Here is a 5,877-nt window from a genome sequence, read left to right as displayed (position 1 = left end):
TACATTTTGCCAGTCCCCACAATGAAAAAATTATATTTTAGACTTTTAGGTTAGGTTTAGGTTAGGTTACAAATCATGGTTAGGTTTGGGGTTGTTTAGGTTAGGTTAGGTTAGGTTAAGGGTTAGAGTTAGGTTAGGCAGTGGTGTAAAGCACCTTTGCAGTACTACAGTAGATTTTGGGGGTATCTGTCACTTCACTATATTTATATTACTGACAACTTGCCGTTTTACTTCACTACATTCCTAAAGAAAATAATGTACTTTTTACTCCACATTTATCCCTGACACCCACAATTGCATTTTGAATGCTTAGCAAGACAGAGAAAATTGTCATCCTTACTGACTGATCTGGCAGACTCACAAACACAAATGCTTTGTGTTGGAGTGTGCCCTAACTATCCGTACATTTTAAAAATATATTTAAACAGTGGGGCAAAAGTATTTAGATCATCGCACCAATTGTGCAAGTTCTCCCACTTAAAAAGATGAGAGGGCCTGTAATTTTCATCATAGGTACACTTCAACTATGACAGACAAAATGAGAAAAGAAATCCCGAAAATCACATTGTAGGATTTTTAATTATTCATACAAATTATGGTGGAAAATAAATAAGCCCAGTCACCTACAAACAGCTTAAGATTTCTGGCTCACCCCAGACCTTAAGAGGATAACTCTCGTTACCTGTAATTATTGGCACCTGTTTGACACTTTTTATCAGTATAAAAAGACACCTGTCCACACCTCAAACAGTCACACTCCAAACTCACTATGGCCAAGACCAAAGAGCTGTCAAGGACACCAGAAACAAAATTGTAGACCTGCACCAGGCTGGGAAGACTGAATCTGCAATAGGTAAGCAGCTTGGTTTGAAGAAAAATCAACTGTTGGACAATTATTAGGAAATGGAAGACATACAAGACCACTGATAATCTCCCTCGATCTGGGGCTCACGCAGATCTCACCCTGTGGGAGTCAAATGATCACAAGAACGGTGCGCAAAATCCCAGAACCACCGCGGGGGGACCTGGTGAATGACCTGCAGAGCTGGGACCAAAGTAACAAAGCCTACCATCAATAGTAACACACTACGCATGCCCAGGGACAAATCCTGCAGTGCCAGGCGTGTCTCCCTGCTTAAGCCAGTACATATCCAGGCCCGTCTGAAGTTTGCTAGAGAGCATTTGGATGATCCAAAAAAGAAGATTGGGAGAATGTCATATGGTCAGATGAAACCAATATCGAACTTTTTGGTAAAAACTCAACTAAATCGTGTTTGGAGGACAAAGAATGATGAGTTGCATCCAACGAACACCATACCTACTGTGAAGCATGGGGTGGAAACATCATCTTTGGGGCTGTTTTTCTGCAAAGGGACCAGGACGACTGATCCATGTAAAGGAAAGAGTGAATGGGGCCATGTATCGTGAGATTTTGAGTGAAACCTCCTTCCATCAGCAAGGGCGTTGAAGATGAAACGTGGCTGGGTCTTTCAGCATGACAATGATCCCAAACACACCGCCCGGGCAACGAAGGAGTGGCTTCGAAGAAGCATTTCAAGTCCTGGAGTGGCCGAGCCAGTCTCCAGATCTCAACCCCATAGAAAATCTTTGGAGGGAGTTGAAGTCCCGTGTTGCCCAGCAACAACTTCATTTATCCACTGCTCCAAGAGGAGATCTACGTGGAGGAATGGACCAAAATACCAACAACAGTACATGTGAAAACCTTGTGAAGACTATCAGAAAACGTTTGACAAAGTATTGAGATAAACTTTTGTTATTGACCAAATACTTATTTTCCACCATCATTTGCAAATAAATTCATAAAAAATCCTACAATGTTTTTCTGGATTTTTTTCTTCATTTTGTCTGTCATAGTTGAAGTGTACCTATGATGAAAATTACAGGCCTCTCTCATCTTTTTAAGTGGGAGAACGTGCACAATTGGTGGCTGACTAAATACTTTTTGCCCCACTGTAAGTGACTTGCCTAGTTAAATAAAGGTTAAATTAAGACTTTCCCTATTATTTTTATATATTTATTTTATTTAACCTTTAACCTATTTAACTAGGAAAGTCAGTTAAGAAAAAATTCTTATTTACAATGACAGCCCACCAAGAGGCAAAGACCTCCTGTGGGGACGGCGGGCCTGGGATTAAACACACATGACAACAAGAGAGACAACACTACATAAAGAGAGACCTAAGACAACAACATAGCAAGGAAGCAACACATGACAACACAGCCTGGTAGCAACACAGCATGACAACAACATGGTAGCAACACAACATGATAGTAGCATAAAACATGGTTCAAACAGTTATTGGGCACAGACAACAGCACAAAGGGCAAGAAGGTAGAGACAACAATACATCATGCAAAGCAGCCACAACTGTCAGTAAGAGTGTCCATGACTGAGTCTTTGAATGAAGAGATTGAGATAAAACTGTTCAGTTTGAGTGTTTGTTACAGCTCGTTCCAGTTGCTAGCTGCAGCAGAACTGGAAAAGACAGTGTACCGTCTAGCCATACTCCCAGAGTACTTGTGTGAGGTGACTACCTCAAGCTCTAAACCCTCAGAGGTAGTAAGAACACCTGTGGGAAGAGGTGCATTCTTCTTACCAAACCACATGACCTTTGTTTTGGAGGTGTTCAGAACAAGGTTAAGGGTAGAGAGCTTATTTGGACACTAAGAAAGCTTTGTTATTGTGCATTTAACACACAATTCAGGGAGGGGCCAGCTGAGTATAAGACTGTATCATCTGCATATAAATGAATAGAGAGTTTCTTACTGCCTGAGCTATGTTGTTGATGTAAATTGAGAAGAGCGTGGGGCCTAGGATCAGAGCCTTGGGTACTCCCTTGGTGACAGGCAGTGACTGAGACAGCAGATTTCAGTCTTCATACACTGCACTCTTTGAGAGAGGTAGTTAGCAAACCAGGCCAAAGACCCCTCAGAGATACCAATATTCCCTACCTGGCCCACAAGAATGGAATGGTCTACCGTATCAAAAGCTTTGGCCAAGTCAATAAAAATATCAGCACAATATTGCTTAGAATGAAGGAGCATCATTGAGGACCTTTAAGGTTGCAGTGACACATCCATAACCTGAGTGGAAACCAGATTGCATACCCGGGAGACTACTATAGACATCAAGAAAGCCAGTCAGTTGATTATTAAGTGTACGTTTTCCAACACTTTTGACAAACAGGGCAAAATAGAAATAGGCCTATAACAGAGGATCAGCTTGATCTCCCCCTTTAAATAAAGGACAAACTGTGGCTGCCTTCCAAGCAATGGGAGCCTCCCAGAAAGGAGAGACAGGTTAAAAGGTTGGAGATAGGCTTGGCGATGATAGGGGCAGCAACCTTAAAGAAGAAAGGGTCTAAACCATCTGACTCAGATTGTTTTGGGGGTCAAGTTTAAGGAGCTCCTTTAGCGCCTCGGACTCAGTGACTGCCTGCAGGGAGAAACTTTGTAGCGGGGCAGGGGGAAAAGAGGGAGAAGCATCGGGGATAGTCACATTAGAAGGGGTGGGAGATGAGGAAATGTTGGACAGGCAAGGAGGCATGACTGAGTCAAATAGGAATGCGGACTTAATGAAGTGGTGATTTATGAGCTCAGCCATGTGCTTCTTGTCAGTAACAACCACATCATCAACATTAAGGGACAGAAGCAGCTGTAAGGAGGTGGGTTTATTCTCCAGGTCTTTAACCATTTTCCAGAAATTCTTGGGGTTAGAACCACAGAGAGAGAACTGCTCTTTAAAGTAACTAACTTTGGCCTTCCGGATAGCCTGAGTGCACTTGTTCCTCATTTGCCTGAACGATAGCCAGTCAGCCTGAGTATGCGTGTGCCGATCCTTTCGCCAAATGCAAATCTTTAAAAATATATATTTGTATTTATTTAACCCCGTTTTCTCCCCAATTTCATGGTATCTAATTGTTTTTAGTAGCTACTATCTTGTCTCATCGCTATAACTCCTGTACGGGCTCGGGAGAGACGAAGGTTGAAAGTCAGGCGTCCTCCGATACACAACCCAACCAAGCCGCACTGCTTCTTAACACAGCGCGCAGCCAACCCGGAAGCCAGCCGCGACCAATGTGTAGGAGGAAACACCGTGCACCTGGCAACCTTGATTAGCGCGCACTGCGCCCCGCCACAGGGGTCGCTGGTGCGCGATGAGACAATGTATCCCTACCGGCCAGCCCCTCTCTAACCCGGACGACGCTAGGCCAGTGTGCGTCGCCCACGGAGGAACCAGGGGCTGAACCTGTTTTTCATTCTCATTTTCTTTATGGGGGCGCTTTTGTTAACATTACCACTGAAAATATCAAAAAGAAGGTCCAAGCGTCTTCAACAGAGGGGATCAAGCTGCTTCTATACCATTTTACAGAGGCCAGGTCATGAAGGAAGGCTTGCTCATTTAAGTTTTTTAGCAAGTGTCTATGACAAATCAGGACAGGTAATTTCACTGAGCAGCCATTACGTTACAGCCATTACAGCGTTGGCTGTAAAGCATATTTTGAAAATCTGAGATGACAGGGTGATTAACAAAAGGCTAAGCTGTGTCTCAATATATTTAATTTGTGATTTTCATGAATAGGAACATTTTCTAGGGATATTTATGTCCGCTTGCGTTATGCTAATTATTGTCAGTCGATGATTATGGCTCCAGCGTGGGGTTTGGGAATATCAAGAGGAAGATCTGTCTTGCCGAAAAAGACTATAACCAGAAAGGTTAACATCAGTATTCAAAACACTCTTCCTTAACCACGTCTCAGTAATGACCATCACATTTGGATTGGAACTGTGAACCCACACTTTCAATTGATCCATTTTAGGTAATAAGCTTCTAGTGTTAGCGTGCAGAAAACACAGGCTTTTATTAGAGCAGAAATCAGTGAAGCAGATTTAAGAGCACAAGTCAGAATTGGGGCTAGCAACAGTAGATGGGCCAGGAGTGTACATTTCCAGATATCATCAACAGTAATACAATCAAGGCACAGCATGGGACAGGGAGAGCACTGCAGTGCTGATTTAGGACATCTGAATGTCAGATGGCAGCAAGATCATATTGTACAGCAATTTCATCAGGTAACATGAATACAAAGTCAGCGAGAGGTGATTATCATGGGATGGGAGGCCAAAAGTCTGTGTAACCAATAGAGAGTCAGAGTCCCGAGTGTGGGAACAAACATAGGCTGTCCACGGTCAGGTAAAGAATGTTTGTAGTCAACAAAGTATGCAGGAGTTGAAAATAGCAAAATAGCAAAATGCACAAGAAAAAATAAGATGTATAACTACTTGGGGTAAGTTCAGAGTCACTCACCCCCACAGTGCGTTTGTGCTGGAGGCGAGCAAAATCTCAGGAGAGAGGGTGAGTGTGGTGGAGGTACCTGTACCAGACAGGGGGAGACAGACCAGGGCAGACGGTGAACAGAGAGGGGTGAGTGTGGTGGAGGTACCTGTACCAGACAGGGGGAGACAGACCAGGGCAGACGGTGAACAGAGAGGGGTGAGTGTGGTGGAGGTACCTGTACCAGACAGGGGGAGACAGGCCAGGGCAGACGGTGAACAGAGAGGGGTGAGTGTGGTGGAGGTACCTGTACCAGACAGGGGGAGACAGGCCAGGGCAGACGGTGAACAGAGAGGGGTGAGTGTGGTGGAGGTACCTGTACCAGACAGGGGGAGACAGGCCAGGGCAGACGGTGAACAGAGAGGGGTGAGTGTGGTGGAGGTACCTGTACCAGACAGGGGGAGACAGGCCAGGGCAGACGGTGAACAGAGAGGGGTGAGTGTGGTGGAGGTCACCTGTACCAGACAGGGAGGACAGGCCAGGGCAGACGGTGAACAGAGAGGGAGTGATGGTGGAGGTAC

The 5,877-nt window shown here is 44.6% G+C and overlaps 1 pseudogene; it reads right to left on the bottom strand.

Annotated features, from left to right (window-relative positions):
- LOC118390411 (voltage-gated potassium channel subunit beta-2-like) overlaps positions 1–5,877 on the bottom strand; it is a 99,596-nt pseudogene that overhangs the window by 42,998 nt on the left and 50,721 nt on the right.

Source organism: Oncorhynchus keta, chromosome 11, assembly GCF_023373465.1.
Source record: "Oncorhynchus keta strain PuntledgeMale-10-30-2019 chromosome 11, Oket_V2, whole genome shotgun sequence".
In the NCBI taxonomy this organism is placed as follows: Eukaryota; Metazoa; Chordata; class Actinopteri; order Salmoniformes; family Salmonidae; genus Oncorhynchus; species Oncorhynchus keta.
This window is presented reverse-complemented; position numbering and strand designations above follow the sequence as displayed.